A 20,245-nucleotide genomic window follows, 5' to 3' on the forward strand; every position below is an offset into this window, starting at 1 on the left:
AAATTCGGTGAATACTATATATAGGTGTATATATATACAAATTCGTACATTGTTTACAAGTTAGCCGGTCAAGACTAGTATAATACTCCTACTAGAGAATGCAAGTGGCAATAGCCAAAAAACTGCCGACACCATGGATGAATTAGTAGCACTGCACATAATTAAAGTTGGAACATATTTTTTTTATACAAAAAACTAAGAAGTAGGACCACTTTTATAATATGGAGAAAAAAAGGAAAAATAATTAAAGGAGGTCTAGGACCACAGATAACTTTCACACGCTATTCCTTGCGCTGTAGCACAACTGGGACTCTGGGAGACTGTGCCTAAGTTGTTTCAATTTGTTGAAATACTCTCTCCATCCCAAGAGAATATTTTTTTTTACTTTTTGATAAATCAAATTGTTTTTCGTTTGATCGAATCTATAAAAAATACTAACATTTATGACATGGTATAAGTATCATTTGGTTAATAATAGAATATATTTTATAATATGTCCATTTTAAGTCATAAATGTTTATAATATTTTATATAAACTTAGTCAAACCACTAGTTTGGAATTACATTTTTTTGGATGGAGTTAGTGATAATAATGTTGTGTCTGGTGTGTTCCTCCTTCAGATACTCCACCACAGGAGCAGGAGCCTCAAATCATAGGTCCTCTTCCTTACACTAGAAATGGCTCCGGCTCATCTTTGTATATCCAAAAACAGCTTTCTCTCCTCAGCTGTCTGGTGTGGTTTCTTGTAACACCTCTGGTGTTTTGGCCTAGCACTAAAATTTGACATGTCATCATATGCATTGCAAAGCATTCATGAAGTAGAAAATTTTGAATGCATTCATTAAATAAGCTTTATTTCATAATGTTATTATTTCATGTGATGTGATTCAAAACCCTAAATAAAGATCATGACCACAAGGGTCAAATTTCATGTGATCATGTGAGGTCATGTGTCATTTGACTCAAATAACCCTAATGGGCCATGTTACTGGTCAAAAATCAAAGTTAAAGTAAAAGGAAAACAAATCAAATTTGGATTCAAATTCAAATTTTAAAAGTCCTTTTTACCCCTTTTGACTAATTCAAAATCCATGTGGAATTTGGGGTTGAGGCAAAAAGCAAAGTTGAAGATTATTTTATAAGGATCAACTTTGGTATTCAAAGTTTTTCAAGTTTACATATAAAATTTGGAGTAATTTTGAAATGATTCAAATACTCAAATGCACCCCAAATTCAAATTTCAAAATGAAGGCAGAATTTGAAAATGTTCCTTGAAGCAAAGTTGTAGAGTTTGAAAAATTGAGCAACTTTCATTTTTGGAGATTTTCAACTTCTTTAGGAAATTTGTGAGTAATTTGAAAAATAGACGCAGTGGCAATTCTGTAAATACTTCAAAATTGAAATTCGGCCGAGCGCCACCTCTCTGCTTGCCGCCGGCGCCACGCGGATGTCGCCGCCGATCAGATTGCGCCGCTTCCTCGCGCATTGACACGCAGCTGGTGCCGTGGCGGGTCCGTTTGTGCGCTGTCGACGCCGGGCAATCCCTTCCCGGCTATAAATAGCAGCAGCCGCCACCGTCGTCTTCGTTTTCCCCTTCTGCTCTGCTCCGCCGCCCGCTAGCTCCGCCGCTCACCGTAGCCATCGTCGAGCCGCGTCCGTCGTGCCCAGCTACGCCAACGCGATCGCCTCGGCCTTGCGATTCTCTACGACTTGCTCACGTCGCTTGGGTTGGCCGGAATCGCCCGGCGCAACGTCTTCTTCCCCGAGCCCGACCGGAGCTCCGCCACCATCGACTCGACGTGGTCAGGCCGTTCCAGACCGTCTTCACCAAACGCACCGACGTGACCGTGGTGAGCTACTGAACGCGATACTCACTTTGTTTTAGACTCTACTGCGCCACTGCCGGGGTTATGCCGTGAGCCATCGTGCTCGAGCCGCCATGGCCGGCGTAGAGTCTTCTTCGATGCGCCTTCTGCCATTCAAAGGGCGGGGAAGGGTTCGTAGGAGTGTGTAGATCATTTGGGTGCGGTCTGCCTCGCCGGAGCGTCACCGTCGGCGCATTTTGGGGCCGGCCAGTGAGGGCAGCGCCGCCGTGAACTGTATGAGTCACTGACGAGTGGGGTCGGGCTGTCAGTGAGAAGGAAGGAGAAGAACAGTGAGGTTTTATTATTTTCTGATTTTGAATAATGCTGAAACTTTGGGAATTTGTAGGAAATTAATCATAGCTCCAAAAATTCTAAAATTTTGTGTGTAGCCTCTATACATGCTCTAGTATGATTTAAAAATTTGAAACTTGAAATTTGAATATATTTTTAATGTTCAAATATTCATTCCATTAATTAATAAATGTAATTTCCATGATTTTTGTAGGCCACTGTATAATTCCAAAAATTATGAAATTTGTTTTGGTACAGTAATTTGACATAAGGAAGCTTACATAAAATTTTTAGGTCATTTGGAACAAGTTCATTTTTGGGTTTATTTCCAAATTAATTCAAAAATGGATGAAAGCAAACCCTAAGTGTTAGTTTTGGGTTTGATCTTGTTTTGGTCATGTTTTGTGACCAGTAGGGTTTCAAGATCCGTAGTGGTCGGAGAGTTCGCCGTAGTGGTCGAAGAGTTCACCGTAGTGGTCGGAGGGTTCGCCGTAGTGGTCGGAGAGTTCGCCGTAGTGGTCGGAGAGTTCGCCGTAGTGGTCGGAGAGTTCGCCGAAGTGGTCGGGGAGCTCGCCGAAGTGGTCGGTGCTGGCGTGGTCACATCCGTTATGAATATGGTTTGATTAGTTTGGATTGTAACTGTACCGTGAAGAAAAATTGTATTCGAGGTGTTGTTATATTTCATGTACCATGACAGCATCATGTTTACATTATCATCATGTTAAAGCATCTGTTATCATTTCATGTAGAATCCGAGAGTGAAACGATTCTAGTTGAGCAAGTTCTGGAAGAACCCCCGGTTGTCACGGGATTCGATCATTGTGGTACTGATCCGGAACCCGAGATCGTCAACGAAGGCAAGCCTCGGTTTATGCATTAAACCCGAGATCATTGTGGTACTGATCCGGATTTGAGGTGTGTTGTGCTCTCGGGTGGCGTGGAGACGGCTTAGTATAGGAGGATCCGGTAGCGAGGTTGATATATGCAAGATTATGTTCTACATATGTCGTGTGATAAGGAATCCCCAGCTAGGACTTGAATCAATTCGAATTGCCGGTGCTCCGCGAATATGGAGACTCGATTCATTACAGAAGTAATGCAGGACTGGTGAATTACTAAAATATGAGAAAAGAATGGAATGAGAAGGAATGGAATATGGGAAATGTACATTTAGTTGAGATAATGAACAAAAAGGACTTAGGGGTAAAACTTGAAAATAGAATGAAGAATAGTAAGCTTTTAGCAAAGGACTTTGAATTTTGCTACATCCTTACCTTGCCCCAATTCCTGCATATTTAAAAGTCTTACACCCCTGTTACGTCGGGTTAGTCTTGTTGAGTACTTTTGTACTCAGGGTTTGTTAACCCTTGTTGCAGGTGAGTCGCATGCGCAGGCTTGTTTTGGTCCCTGCTGCATGTCTGTGTTTGAAGTCAATGACGATGAGGAGTGATGAATGGCCTTTGGACAAGGCACTAGTTTGTATGATAAATAATGTTAATGTAATATTATCCCGCTACTATGGTTGTATGACACTTATGGTATTGTAAGTTTGAAAACAACTGGTTTGTAAACTATGTTATCTTAAGACTTCCGCTATCTTTTACTCTGATGTACATATTTGAATAAACTGTTGTAATCTGCAATGTCTGTGATTGGGATCCTGTTTGAAAAGAGAATCGTGGATGATTTGGGTTTTCCGAGGACACCCGACAGACCTGTTGAGTTGTTGGGAACTCGTGTACGCTATCAAAGGTCTGTTGAGACAACGATAGGTGCACGTGGGCCCAATTTCTTAGGAGGTTCTGCCATAGCTGGTATCAGAGTAGTTCCCATCTAAGATCATTGTAGGTCACTTTGGAAAACCTTCAAATTGATTTGGATCAAAGAAAGTAAACTTGATATTTTAAAGTTCAAATTTCTTTCTTCTTACCTTTGATCTAGCCTCAATCCTGTCTTATTTGAAAGTTTGTGGCGGATAATATGATTAGGTTTGTCCTATGTATTAAAAATCTAGTACTTATGATTATATAAATCTTTTGTACTTAGATTCGTAAGATCGATTCATGCATCATGCTTGAGCACCTTGCATAAATAATTCCCCTTAATAGTGGTTGGGTAAGTAATGTCAATCCCATTCTTGCTAACCTCCGTTATCCTCAAGCTATTCTTATAGTCCTACCTTAAATCCTACAGGCTATGGCAAAGACCAAGAAAACCGCACGCAAGTCCACCGGACCTCATGGAGTCCCTCGTCACCAGTTGGCACCAAGAAACCACGAGCTTGGTGAAGGAAGTGCCAAGAACTTAGGAGATGAAGGATCTTCAAGCAACCCCGCCAACATTGAGAACCTGACCAAGGAGCTCAACACTCTTCGTCGAGCTCATGCCAAAGATCAAGAAGAGCTGGCGGAATTGCAAAGGGGCATCACCATGACCATGGAGCTACAGAATGAAGCCTAGACACGAGAGGATGCGGCCAATGAACGCGTCCATGAGTTGGAATTCTATGCAGAAGACCTGGAGATGGATAATGCCATTCTTCATGAGAATGTCCACCTGCTGTACGCTCAACTTCATCCTCCTCATGGGGATGGTGAAGTTACAGATGAAGAAATGATTGTAGATCCAGGAGAAATCGAGAATGAAGAAGAGGAGGAGGATCCTGAGGAGTTAGTGTACTTCTCAGATGAAGATGAGGTTTTGTCCGATATGGGCACGGATGCCGATGACTGAGAGCCCGGAAGTAGTAATAGTTCCTTTACTGCTTTCCTAGTAAACCAGGGTTGTCTGGTGGGATACAAGACATGTAAATTAAATAAGTAACCCTTTGTAGCATGGGACCTTTTAAATGCTTTCAATAAAGAATAATGTAAGTAAACATGTTTCTTTAACAGATGCCTCGTCCTATCACCTGAACTGGTGCTAGTGGCTCGCATGACGATGATGAATGCCCAAATCCTCCACCAATGCCTTCGACTATGGCGGATGCCATCGCCGCACTCGTCAATGCAACGGCAGAGAATGCTAGGTTGTTAAGGGAATTGGCGCAGAACCAACAGGCACCATACCCTAATCGCGGCTGTCGTAATATTGGAAATGATGAATCAACCTATGTTGATTTTACTGACACACGTCCGCCTGTGTTCTCTAAAGCAGAAGAACCTTTAGAAGCTGATGATTGACTTAGGACAATAGAGCAAAAGTTTGAGTTGATTCACTATACCGAGATTCAGAAACCAAGGTTTGCGGCACAGCAACTCCGAGGAGCTGCTGGTGCCTGGTGGGCAAATTTAGTAGCAGTACAGCCCGCTGGTCACCAAATCACATGGAGGTAGTTTAAGGATGCCTTCAGGGCACACTATATTCTAGATGGGGTAATGACCATGAAGTTAGAAGAGTTCTTGGCTCTTAAGCAAGGGGAGCACCCGGTGATGCACTATGTTGGGTGCTTCAATCACCTATCGCAGTATGCTATAGAGTATGTGAATACTGACAGGAAGAAGAAGAATCATTTTCTTAGAGGCCTGAACACTAAACTTTAGACCATGATGGCAACTTGTGGTAACGCAACTTATCACAAGACAATCAACATTGCTATCGCTTCCGAGGAGAATTACCGTCGACACAAGGAGGCAAAGAAAAAGAAAATATCTGCTTCCGGATCATCAAGTGGCAAGCGTCAGAAGATAGTCTACCATCCTCAGAATCATGGCCGTACACCATTCTACCCACAACAAGGCCAAGGCAGGCAGCAAATCTTTATTCGCCCTGCAACTAATACGCCTTATCTTCATCAAGCCCCGCAGCAGCAAAATAATACAAATAATGCAAATCGCAATGCTACTCTCCAGAATCACAATTATCCATGCTATAATTGTGGTAAACCCGGACACTTTTCCCGAGAATGTCCGTATCCCAAGGAGAACAATCCTGATGCACCCAAAGCCCCTGTTACTCAAGCTCAGAATCAGTACAGGGGTAATACTCAGAACAATCAGAAGGGTCAGGCTGAGAAGAAAACCGGAAGAGTCTTCTATACTCAGGTGGAATCCATTCCAGAAGGAGAACCAGTAATGATGGGTATGTTTCCCATTGCTAAGCATCCAGTAATTACCTTATTTGATTCTGGTGCATCCCATACATTCATCAATCGTACATTTGTTGTGAAGCATGAGATAACTATTGGGGAAACAAAAGAACCCTATCATATACAGTCGCCCGGGGGACGAATCTGTACAAGGGAGGTAGTTCAGCATGTACCTATTGATTTGGGAGGTTATGAGTTCCCTACCAATATGCTGATATTAAAGGATCAAGATATAGATGTGATCTTTGGTATGAACTAGTTAACTCAGCACGGGGCTATCATAGATGTCCTGCGTAGAACCATAAGGGTAAATGCACCTGACAGCAAAACCCAACTTCTCATCCAACTTCCCTTTCCTAAAAGTACAGTGGGAACAGTCTGTGCAACTAGTGTTGAAGAAGCCGAGAAAGTTTTAGTGGTATGTGAGTTCATGGATGTCTTTCCCGATGATCTGCCTGGTCTGCCACCAGACCGAGATGTAGAGTTTAGAATTGATCTAAAACCAGGAACGACACCAGTGTCCAGAAGAGCATATAGGATGCCACCCAAAGAACTAGCAGAATTAAAAATGCAACTACAAGAGTTGTTAGACAAGGGTTTCATTCAACCCAGTTCATCACCTTGGGGATGCCCTGCTATCTTCGTGAAGAAGAAGGACCAAACCTTAAGGTTATGTGTTGACTATCGGCCATTAAATGAAGTCACCATAAAGAACAAATACCCCTTACCCTGAATTGATTTGCTTTTTGATCAACTTGCGGGAGCTAAGGTATTCTCGAAGATAGACTTAAGATCAGGCTACCACCAGATTAAGATCAGATGTGAAGATGTGCCGAAGACAGCGTTTACTACCCGATATGGTCTATATGAGTATCTAGTCATGTCTTTTGGGCTGACCAATGCCCCAGCTCATTTCATGTACCTGATGAACTTAGTTTTCATGCCCGAGTTGGATAAGTTTGTCGTGGTGTTTATTGATGACATTCTTATCTACTCTAAAAGCAAAGAGGAATATGCGGAACATCTCTGTATTATTCTACAAAGATTAAGAGATCACCAACTATATGCCAAATTCAGCAAATGTGCATTTTGGTTGGAGGAAGTACAATTTCTGGGTCATGTGCTATCTGCTGAAGGTATAGCTGTTGATTCAAGCAAGGTAAGAGAAGTCCTTAATTAGAAAGCACCTACAACTGTTCATCAAGTTCGTAGTTTCCTGGGGTTGGCAAGGTATTACCGTCGGTTTATCCCTGACTTCTCTAGAATTGTGAAGCCAATTACGGGATTGCTGAAAAATCAAACTAAGTTTGTATGGTCAACAGAATGTGAGGAGGCCTTTCAGACATTGAAGAAATTGCTAACAACTGTACTAGTTTTAGCATAACCTGATATCGAGAGGCCATTTGATATCTATTGTGATGCATCTGGAATTGGTATTGGCTGTGTTCTGATGTAAGAAGGCAGAGTCATAGCATACGCTTCCAGACAACTCAAGAAGCATGAAGAACATTATCCCACCCATGACCTTGAATTGGCTGCTGTTGTTCATGCACTCAAGATTTGGTGACATTATTTATTGGGCAACATCTGTCATATCTATACGGATCACAAAAGTTTGAAATACATCTCCACTCAGTCAGAGTTGAATATGAGGCAAAGAAGATGGTTAGAACTTATCAAAGATTATGACTTAGAAGTGCATTATCATCCGGGCAAGGCTAATGTTGTTGCCGATGCCCTGAGTCGTAAGAGTCATTGTCATTGTCTGATTATAGAACCTATGCAACGAACATTGTGTCAAGAGATGGAGCATATGAATTTACAAATCGTAGAACAAGATTCCCTGTCCAATATGGTAATTGAGTCCACTATCAAAGATCAGATCATTGATGCTCAACGGAAAAGTAAGGGCATAACCCATATCAAGGATAAAGTCAGATCTGGAAGACCAACATGTTTCAAGATCGATGAATCAGATGTCGTATGGTTCAAGGATAGATTGATAGTACCCAAGAATCCAGAGCTGCGAAAGCAGATTCTTGATGAAGCTCATTCTACAAGATACTCCATTCATCCGGGTAGCAACAAAATGTATCATGATCTGAGAAAGAGATATTAGTGGACCAAAATGAAAATAGAAATAGCTCAATATGTAGCCAAGTGTGATATTTGTCAGAGAGTCAAAGCGATTCATATGAAGACTGCAAGTCCATTACATTCGTTGCCAGTTCCATCTTGGAAGTGGGAAGATATTTGTATGGACTTCATCGTGGGATTGCCTAGGACATCTGTAGGCTACAATTCAATATGGGTTATTGTTGATCGCCTAACCAAGATAGCTCATTTCTTACCAGTCAGAGATAAATATTGAGCGGAACAGTACGCAAAGCTTTATCTTGATAGAATCTTCAGTCTGCATGGGGCACCCAAGACCATTGTCTCTGGCAGAGGGTCATTGTTCATATCTAAGTTTTGGAAAAGTCTACATGAGTCTTTAGAAACTAAACTTATCCGTAGTTCTGCTTATCATCCGCAAACAGATGGACAGACTGAAAGGGTAAATCAAATTCTTGAAGATATGTTGAGAGCATGTGTCCTTGACTTTGGTGCTAAATGGGATGAATGCCTTCCCTTAGCTAAATTCTCATATAACAATAGCCATCAAGAGAGCATTAAAATGGCACCATTCGAAGCACTGTATGGTCGTAGGTGCCAAACACCTTTAAATTGGTCAGAAGCTGGAGAATATTGGTTCTTTGGACCGGATGTGGTCAAGGAAGCTGAAGAGAAAGTTAAACTCATACAAGCCAATATGAAGGTAGCTCAATCTCGATAGAAAAGCTATGCTGATAAGAGGAGATGACCACTAGAATTCAAAGTGGGAGATTATGTCTATCTCAAGGTATCACCAATGAAAGGAGTTCATCGTTTTGGGATGCGAGAAAAGTTGGCGCCCCATTATGTAGGTCCTTTTCAAATCCAACAACGGTGTGGACCTGTCGCCTATCGTGTTAAGCTACCAGATCACATGTCAGCGGTGCATGATATCTTTCATGTATCTCAGTTAAAGAAGTGTCTTCAAGTACCTGACCAAGAGATCGACTTTGGTGATGTAGAACTAGAACCTAATTTGACTTATGCCGAGTACCCTATTAGAATCTTAGATCAGAAAGATCAAGTTACTCGAAGACATACAATCAAGTTCTATAAAGTACAATGGAATCAACACACTGAAGATGAAGCTACTTGGGAGTCCGAGGATTACTTAGAAGAGAACTTTCCTGACTTCTTCGCTTCTATCTAGTTGCAATACCTTGTCTATATTATAACTTATCTCGTTTGTCAACAGAATGGAAAACCCCCTCCCTAGCCTTTTGAATAAAGTTCTGATGTGTTAGCTTGACACATTTCTTTTTCCATTACTTAGCCTTAAGTTTTAAATCTCGGGACGAGATTTCTTTAAGGGGGAAGGGTTGTAACACCTCTGGTGTTTTGGCCTAGCACTAAAATTTGACATGTCATCATATGCATTACAAAGTATTCATGAAGTAGAAAATTTTGAATGCATTCACTAAATAAGCTTTATTTCATAATGTTATTATTTCATGTGATGTGATTCAAAACCCTAAATAAAGATCATGACCACAAGGGTCAAATTTCATGTGATCATGTGAGGTCATGTGTCATTTGACTCAAATAACCCTAATAGGCCATGTTACTGGTCAAAAATCAAAGTTAAAGTAAAAGGAAAACAAATCAAATTTGGATTCAAATTCAAATTTTAAAAGTATTTTTTACCCCTTTTGACTAATTCAAAATCCATGTGGAATTTGGGGTTAAGGCAAAAAGCAAAGTTGAAGATTATTTTATAAGGATCAACTTTGGTATTCAAAGTTTTTCAAGTTTACATATAAAATTTGGAGTAATTTTGAAATGATTCAAATACTCAAATGCACCCCAAATTCAAATTTCAAAATGGAGGCAGAATTTGAAAATGTTCCTTGAAGCAAAGTTGTAGAGTTTGAAAAATTGAGCAACTTTCATTTTTGGAGATTTTCAACTTCTTTAGGAAATTTGTGAGTAATTTGAAAAATAGACGCAGTGACAATTCTGTAAATACTTCAAAATTGAAATTCGGCCAAGCGCCACCTCTCTGCTTGCCGCCGGCGCCACACGGATGTCGCTGCCGATTAGATTGCGCCGCTTCCTCACGCATTGACACGCAGCTGGTGCCGTGGCGGGTCCGTTTGTGCGCTGTCGACGCCGGGCAATCCCTTCCCGGCTATAAATAGCAGCAGCCGCCACCGTCGTCTCCGTTTTCCCCTTCTGCTCTGCTCCGTCGCCCGCTAGCTCTGTCGCTCGCCATAGCCATCGTCGAGCCGCGTCCGTCGTGCCCAGCTACGCCAACGCGATCGCCTCGGCCTTGCGATTCTCTACGACTTGCTCACGTCACTTGGGTTGGCCGGAATCGCCCGGCGCAACGTCTTCTTCCCCGAGCCCGACCGGAGCTCCGCCACCATCGACTCGACGTGGTTAGGCCGTTCCAGACCATCTCCGTCTTCACCAAACGCACCGGCGTGACCGTGGTGAGCTACTGAACGCGATACTCACTTTGTTTTAGACTCTACTGCGCCATTGCCGGGGTTACGCCGTGAGCCGTCGTGCTCGAGCCGCCATGGTCGGCGTGTAGTCTTCTCCGGTGCGCCTTCTGCCATTCAAAGGGCGGGAATGGGTTCGTAGGAGTGTGTAGATCATTTGGGTGCGGTCTGCCTCGCCGGAGCATCACCGTCGGCGCATTTTGGGGTCGGCCAGTGAGGGCAGCGCCGCCGTGAACTGTATGAGTCACTGACGAGTGGGGTCGGGCTGTCAGTGAGAAGGAAGGAGAAGAACAGTGATGTTTTATTATTTTCTGATTTTGAATAGTGCTGAAACTTTGGGAATTTGTAGGAAATTAATCATAGCTCCAAAAATTCTGAAATTTTGTGTGTAGCCTCTGTACATGCTCTAGTATGGTTTAAAAATTTGAAACTTGAAATTTGAATATATTTTTAATATTCAAATATTCAGTCCATTAATTAATAAATGCAATTTCCATGATTTTTGTAGGCCACTATATAATTCCAAAAATTATGAAATTTGTTTTGGTACACTAATTTGACATAAGGAAGCTTACATAAAATTTTTAGGTCATTTGGAACAAGTTCATTTTTGGGTTTATTTCCAAATTAATTCAAAAATGGATGAAAGCAAACCCTAAGTGTTAGTTTAGGGTTTGATCTTGTTTTGGTCATGTTTTGTGACCAGTAGGGTTTCAAGATCCGTAGTGGTCGGAGAGTTCGCCGTAGTGGTCGGAGAGTTCGCCGTAGTGGTCGGAGAGTTCACCGTAGTGGTCGGAGGGTTCGCCGTAGTGGTCGGAGAGTTCGCCGTAGTGGTTGGAGAGTTCGCCGAAGTGGTCGGGGAGCTCGCCAAAGTGGTCGGTGCTGGTGTGGTCACATCCGTTACGAATATGGTTTGATTAGTTTGGATTGTAACTGTACCGTGAAGGAAAATTGTATTCGAGGTGTTGTTATATTTCATGTACCATGATAGCATCATGTTTACATTATCATCATGTTAAAGCATCTGTTATCATTTCGTGTAGAATCCGAGAGTGAAACGATTCTAGTTGAGCAAGTTCTGGAAGAGCCCCCGGTTGTCACGGGATTCAATCATTGTGGTACTGATCCGGAACCCGAGATCGTCAACGAAGGCAAGCCCTAGTTTATGCATTAAACCCTTACCTTGTTTACTTTGAAAATTTTATCACCTATGTTACTTATTGCATTAAGTTGATTAATTCAAATGCTACCTACTTGATGCATTGCCTACCTTGTTAATTGTTTACCATCCTTGAAGATGTTTTCATTTACAAAGGCGTGGAATGCTTAATATGCTTTATGGTAGGCTTTCAAAGTAAAAGTTTTGATGCAATCAAAGATGGCATTCTGGCCAAGGAAAGAAAGAAGATAGAATAAACTAGAGACTAGTCAGGTGACTTATCTTGAATGTTGGGTAATGTTGCTGACTATGTCGCTTAAAGGCCACTCATTGTGGATCTTCTGAACGAGACACTTTGTAGTACTAGTCACATACCCCGGTAAGCCTACTTCGGCTAATCCGATACTAAGACGAATGTCCACGCACTGGGAGTGGAGAGATGGCGGGAGTAGCGTGTACCATCGTGGCTGGAATGTGGCTGGATTTGAGGTGTGATGTGCTCTCGGGTGGCGTGGAGACGGCTTAGTATAGGAGGATCCGGTAGCGAGGTTGATATATGCAAGATTAAGTTCTACATATGTCGTGTGATAAGGAATCCCCAGCTGGGACTTGAATCAATTCGAATTGCCGGTGCTCCACGGATATGGAGACTCGATTCATTACAGAAACAATGCAGGACTGGTGAATTACTAAAATATGAGAAAAGAATGGAATGAGAAGGAATGGAATATGGGAAATGTACATTTAGTTGAGATAATGAACAAAAAGGACTTAGGGGTAAAACTTGAAAATAGAATGAAGAATAGTAAGCTTTTGGCAAAGGACTTTGAATTTTGCTACATCCTTATCTTGCCCCAATTCCTGCATATTTAAAAGTCTTACACCCCTGTTACGTCGGGTTAGTCTTGTTGAGTACTTTTGTACTCAGGGTTTGTTAACCCTTGTTGCAGGTGAGTCGCATGTGCAGGCTTGTTTTGGTCCCTGCTGCATGTCTGTGTTTGAAGTCAATAACGATGAGGAGTGATGAATGGCCTTTGGACATGGCACTAGTTTGTATGATAAATAATGTTAATGTAATATTATCCCGCTACTATGGTTGTATGACACTTATGGTATTGTAAGTTTGAAAACAACTGGTTTGTAAACTATGTTATCTTAAGACTTCCGTTATCTTTTACTCTGATGTATATATTTGAATAAACTGTTGTAATCTGCAATGTCTGTGATTGGGATCCTGTTTGAAAAGAGAATCGTGGATGATTTGGGTTTTCCGAGGACACCCGACAGACCTGTTGAGTTGTTGGGAACTCGTGTATGTTATCAAAGGTCTGTTGAGACAACGATAGGTGCACGTGGGCCCGATTTCTTAGGAGGTTCTGTCACATTTCTCCTGCTTCTTCTCTATTGAAACTGCTGCCTCAGCCGAGCTGCGCCAAACACGACATAGGAACCCTACATTTGGTTCTTCTGCATATTTTTTTGTCAGTTCTTAGTGTCTTTGCCTGCCTTGACACGATCGACAAGTGGACAAAAGATTATGGCCCTTAGTTTCTCTGAGGCTGAGGCCGGTTTCACGGAAACAGAGTTATTGTCGGGGCGCCTCAATAACACCACCCATGCGCGGCAGCCATGCAAAAATACCAAAAGGATCCTCTTCTCCCCGTCGCATTATATAACACCACCTACAAGGCTACAAGTACTACCAAAAGCACCAGCAGTATATTATAATAACACAGATACAAACATATATGTTTCAGAATCTCAAGTTTACTAGTAGCAGCAGCAGCAGCAGCAGGCTTCAGAGTAAGAGGAAGGGTCCCATCCCAATGAGAAACACGAAAGAGCGCGAGCTCGTGCACACAGCTCGCTGGCCCCATTAGATGCAAAAACTGCAACTTGTCCAGCCGTAATGGATAGCTCCGTGCAACTTACATTTTACAATGCCGAATCGGGCACCTCCGGGCCACCGGAGCACCAAAGAGAGATTAAAGAAGGAAGCCTGCACGCAGCCTGCCGCTTTGGGGGGCTCCATTCTTGCCCATGCGTGCCAGGGTTCCCAAAGTAGCAGCATAATTCTCCCCAGCGCTTGCTATAGCTGCCAAAGGTTGCCTGCGCCGTTAGCTTTCATGATACAGTCCACTCCAATGGCAATGAGATCTGGGCAGGGCAGGGCAGGCTGCCTTTCTCCTTCGGTCCTCCATGGAAGAATAGTCAGCACTGGTACAGTAGCCGTGAAAAGCTGGTGCTCCAGTTTCCAAAGGACATGCAACAAGTGCAAGGGCATCAGTACTAGGGCCTTGTTTAGTTCTTTTTAAAGTTCCAAGTTTTTTCACTCTCTCTATTACATTAATTTTTGGACGCTTGCATGGAGCATTAAATGAATGTTTGTACTTGTACCCTGGATGCAAAGCTTCAGCTGTCCACTGAAACGACTTTTTTCCAATGTTTGTTTTCTCATCAGGAGCCAGGATTCACTAGAAAAAAAGGGCGCAAAAATTACAAGTTCAGCTCATCGCCACTTCTGAAAGAAGAGTGGTCGTTTGTGCATGTGCAGAACCTCAGTGGAGTACTTGTCTGTACAAATAGCCTGTACACCGAGTGGTGAATAATCCTTTCCTTCTTGTTCTTCATTCAAAATATTCCGATTTTTTTTTAAAACTACATAGCGTGCCCGTGCGGATAGCTAATATTTTGTACTAAAACACACGGATCGCACGATAAGATAACAATACTGTAAAAATTAAATACCAACGTTAAAGTGACATTTAATCCAAAAAACAAAGTTTGTGAAATTAATAGTCACGAAGAGCGCGGCGTCACATGCTTACGAACTCTATTTTATAGACTTTTCCGTGATGCGCCTAAGATAATGTTTTATATCGACAGGAAAAAATCTCCAATATCCATTTTTTTCGTGCGCCAATAAATCTACGAATAAGTTCCACCGCATCTTCATACCATCCTGTACATAGGCTCGAGTATATATGTCAATATTAGTGCCTATTGCATGGGTAATACTGCATCTCTTGAAAAATCTTCCATAAAAACTTAAAACAAAGTGTTATACTCACCGTATGAATATGTGTGGCTTTTGGTCTATTCCACGTAGACATATTCCCCGTGATAACGCTACGGCAATATCTAGGTTAACACATATTAAACAATCATTCATCAAATCTCGTGCTAACGCTACGGCGACATCTAGGTTAACCCACATTAAACAATCATTCATAAAACTTGGTAAACAACCTATCATTACGGATTTGAAAAATATAGAAAATCTAAATCAATCTATTAAACTTGATAGTTGCGTGTCCGTGCTAGTGTTACGGTAAAATACAAAACAACATAAATTTATAAAAAGCAAAACGAACAATCAGATTTATTAAGATCCACGTCTTACATATATTCATTAAGACACACAACACACTCAAGGTACAAAATCCCAATTAAGCTTGCTAATAACAATAGCACGTGCAATTTCACAAAGCATAGTGGCACCACTGAGTTACTGCGTATAGCGAATTTGCTTATTTGGAATGAGGCTGCAATGATAAAACAATGCTTTCACTGAATCCTTTAACAATGCTTATTAATGTTTATTCTATGGTGGTGACCTCGACACTGGTCAAGAGCAAGAATATAGTGGAAATAATCACTAATCTAAACCAATATAGTAAAGGCATCGAACTTTGACAAACACAATACATAGTTTCAAAGTTCAGTTTCTCCAAGACAAAAAAGGATAAAATTTGGAGAAAAAAAATCTCAGCCTCCTTTTCATCCAGAAACTGTTGAGGCACCCACTGGCATTCTACCGTGCACCGAGGAGGCTCCAGAACTCCTCCATGAACTTCACTGTGTTCTTCTCCATGAACCTTGTCAGTTGGATCTAAATCTTCTTTCCTTCCGCTTCCTGCCATTAAAAAACAAAGGCATAACACAACTCATTGCCATAATCTACTATCTTTGATATAGGCAAATTAATGTTAAAAAATAGAAGAAACAATACAGCTATCTGTACTTGGCTTGTACCTGACTTCAGATAACATTAACAAAAATCCAATTCTACGGCTGAGCAACATTGGACTCCTGAACTAAAACATAATACAAAGCTGCATCTTTTCAGTAAGCTCGACCACAAATGGTTGCTCTGTAGTTTCTGAGCTACAGTAGTCAAGCTAATTAGACTAAATCAGCCCTATCCTGGCATGCCCTAAGTGTACCAGGTTTGTTATCTTTTCAAAGAACCAAATTCAATAAAATTTGATACCTTGCTTTTTAGAGAACCAGATTCAATAAAATTTGATACCTCCCGGAAAATATGCAAACACAATTCAACAAGGACAATATAAATAAGCAACATTGCTGGACTTGAATAAATACCTTCTCCTCGAGGAGGCCATAGATGAAGTTGATGAGAACCTCGTCCTAGAACCCAAGGAGCTCAGTGACCCGCTTGTCAATCCAGGGCTTCATCACGTCCTTCTTGCCCTTGGCATATCCACCTATCACCAACACAAGCAGCTTATGTGTGTATATATATTTCTTGTCTGAAAGTAAAAACTCCAAAGAAGTTAGTAAAAGGTAACATCAGGCATTTGAACTGATGGGGTCCTCACTGATTAGTACGAAGGAAATTCAGAGCTATATATAATAATATATAATTTAACTGAAGCTTTGAACTATTCGATTATTGGATAAGCTTTGGAAAGTTGTAACTAAATTATTAGGTTATTGCAAATATGGCACTGCAATATAGTTTGAAGAAGCATGGGGAAAATATAGCACTGCAATATAATCTCTGTCATACCTGCTTTGTGGATCGGTCAAGCACCGCTCAAGGAAGAAGCTTCATCGTCACAAATCCAACACCAAGGCTGCAGTTCATGCATGTCAGGACTCGGGAGGCTACATCATCCCTCAGGATCCACTGCCAGCATGCCAGAATAGTATGCTTGATGTCCCTGAGTTGAATGAATAGAGATTTATGCTAATTAGGAAACGCTACCTGCATTCACTACAAAATTAATAGAAGTTACAATAGTGTGCTATGTCCAGCAGGGAGCCTGTTGTTACTGATGATTGGGTGGTAAAGTCTATAGAAGAGCTGTGAGCTATTCAGATGCACCAATTTCCTGCATTTGTTGTGAAAGAAAATTAGGATTGAACAATGTCCAGATAATTTCAATACAAGGGATCAAAATTGAATGTAGTCCCATGATATGGCTTTACTAACAGGACGTTGTTCTGAAAAATGGATATACCAAATACCATGCACAGGAATGGTAAAAGATGACTACAGATTTTAATAGACAATGATCTAGCCTAGTCATACCTAAACACATAATTTATTTGGTAAAATACAAGAAGACAGCCTGATGTTCATTTGGTACAGAACCAAAGTTTATGATAATCTGAATCCAGGCAGTTACTATTATAAGATGAAACAAGCTATGACTTTGGTTTCACACTATATCCACAAACTTTATGAAACCATGAACACACAGCAAAGCTAGAGGCTTACGCCCGTTCGCTTCCCTGAAAAAAAAACCGAAACACTGTTCCGGCGTTGCGAGAGAAAACACTGTTTCGGCTAAAAAAACTAAGCTAAAAAGTACGGATTATAAGAGAAGCGAACAGGGCCTTAGAGCTACCTAAATCAAGATGAATCAATGTGAAGGAACATGGTGAATCGTCATTAAAAAAAATGAAAATAGCAGGGACGATTCGTTGTGCCATGGACTTATCAGCAACACAAACCCCCAAAAGCAACCATATGATGTATGGTGAATTAATAGTAGCCTAAGGAAATCACAAACCTCCAGGTTGATGGACGATGCAGATATGGATGGATGATTTCTCCACGAGCAGCTTACGGAACTCAAATGTTGCCCCCGTCGTAAAAAATCCAGATCGGCAGTAATAAACCATCAAAAAATTGGGATCCGAAATAAATATAAAACACAAAATAGAATCGGTCATCCTCGCGTACCCGGATCTGCAACCAAGATCCACTTTGTCCCTACCGCCGCCATGGGACTGGCCATCGAGAGTTCGGGAGGGTGAGCCCCACCCTTACATACTGCTGCCGGCGAGGATCTACTCAGAGCATCGTCTCCCATGGCCTGCTTGGGGGAGCTCTGATCTGTTTGAGAGAAAAATTAGGAGAATGGGAGAGGCACAGATGGGGCTCAATCACGCGACCCGCTCCGACCCGATGCGAAGGCGTCGCGGCCTCGCGAACTGGCTCCGCCGCTGATGGGCCAGCGTCGCAGCCGCGCGACCCCGCCCAGCCGTCGAGCAACTCCCGTTCCTGCTGAATCGATGACATCAGTCCCGTCTGGAACTTGGAGACAGGACGGCAGCAGCAGCCTTCCGTAGGCGGCGACGCGACGTTTCCCGGCGGCGGTCCTCGACGAACTCCCTGTGGACAGCCTTCACGGCAGGTCCTGAACTATTTGGCGGTAGCAGATGGGGAGATCAAGGCGACGGTGATTCCTCGTTGCCCAGCGATGCCTTCGCAATTCCTTCCTTTGTCACCGCGATTCCTTCCTTTATCATGGCCCGCTGATCGCGGGTGGGGGTGGTCGCAGCTGGTTTTCGTCTGGCGCGGTATCGCAAGGGAGGGGCGGGCCGAGGCAGCGACGATTGTCGCACGAAACGGTGGGTTATTTTCTTTCTTTCTAGTTGTATGAGAAAAAAAGAGGAAGTGATGCCAACGGGAATATGGGATCCTTTGACCCTTTCAGCATTATGAGAAAGTTAGCCGAGGTCTGAACAGACACGCAGAAAGCAGATGGATGGACGATGGGCCTACACAAAAACTATTGCCCCGTTCGTTTGACTGATAAGTCATGGCTGAAAGTACTGTTGATTAATTTATTATGGGAGAAAAATAATATTCATTGACTGAAAAGTACGGCTTATAAGCCAAACGAACATACGTATAACAGCGTATGCTGCCTGCCGAAAGACGCAGACTCAAGCCTACACCGAAGAGCGGCAATGGAAGACAGTCATACAGATACATGTAACAGGGAAACCATTAGCTTCACGTCAGATTCACAGAGTGGAACGGGAACGCCATGCTTCAGTTTCGCAGCATGGGCCGCGGGCCGCGGGCGACGCGGACCGCAGGCAGAGCCGGACCAGGGCCTCTGGGTTCCTGGGAACAGTTGGGCCACCCCACAAGATACGGCACATGGCCTGCTAGTTGCCGAAATCGGTTCAGTGCGCGGCCTACCCTATCTGGGCTGGGCTGGGCTGTGCTCTAGAATGAAACACTTTGCAATTGGGAAATGTTGCGCCCATTTGTTAGTCAAATGCCGGCCAATTGAGAGCCGCGCGTCTTAGAGCTAGCTTCACACTAATTCTTTCCTATCCTCACCTCTACTCAATTTAGCTTCGACTATTTCAAGTGTTCATTAAGCTTCTTCTGGATCAATCCATGTCATTGTCACTGTCTAAGTTTTATAACATTTTCTAGAATAATAATATCATTATTAACTTTTTTTAGATAATTGAATAACATCCGGCTTCATTCCCACAAGTGAGGGATCAGCCCAAAACTATTATAGGACTGTTGACGAAATATGGTCGGCAGTCTACCGAGAGGTATGTCCACGGTAGTAGATGAATCGGTGGAGGTGCACATAAAGGAACCGGACGGTGACACAGAACGCAAGAGACAACGATTAGGTAGGTTCAGACCGCCGACTTAGCGTAATACCCTACGTCCTGTGTCTTTCGGTGGATTGTATTACATATGATCAGATGCCTTTGGCTAAGCCTAGGATTCGTATGGAGATGTCGACTAGGGGACCCCTGCCCTTCTTTATATGCTCTGGAGGGGTAGGGTTACAAGAAAAATATCATATTTGGTATTATACAATATCTAATAAAGCACATCTTCTTGTAGCCATACGGTGCACGCCGACCAGTGTCGTGCGCCGCACGCCTTGATCTTATGGGCTGGGCCACCTCTGATGATGCGGCTCATGTCTTGTCTTGTGGGTACCGGGGGTCATACCCCTACAGCTAGTCCCCGAGCGTCTTGTATTCACTTAGCAACACTGTCTTGAGCTTGTCCGAGCTGTCCAACTTGCTACTGATCATCAAGAACAGGTGTTCGATCAGTTTAACTAGAAGCCGAGCTGTTGAAGCGAGTATCCGAGCAGTTGAACAGACGTTCAAATAGTTGAACTGACATCCGAGCAGTGGGAACGACGTCCGAACAGTTCA

General features: G+C 42.6%; 1 long non-coding RNA gene across 1 annotated transcript; it reads right to left on the reverse strand.

Annotated features, from left to right (window-relative positions):
• Nucleotides 1-15,552: 15,552 nt before the first annotated feature.
• Nucleotides 15,553-18,699, reverse strand: LOC136475002 (uncharacterized). The gene is made up of 4 exons (XR_010763063.1): nucleotides 17,824-18,699; nucleotides 16,815-17,139; nucleotides 16,388-16,509; nucleotides 15,553-15,917 (listed from the first exon to the last, which is right to left on the reverse strand). It is a non-coding gene; the product is annotated as an uncharacterized lncRNA (long non-coding RNA).
• Between the last annotated feature and the right edge of the window lie 1,546 nt (nucleotides 18,700-20,245).

This window comes from Miscanthus floridulus, chromosome 8 (assembly GCF_019320115.1).
Source record: "Miscanthus floridulus cultivar M001 chromosome 8, ASM1932011v1, whole genome shotgun sequence".
NCBI lineage: Eukaryota > Viridiplantae > Streptophyta > Magnoliopsida > Poales > Poaceae > Miscanthus > Miscanthus floridulus.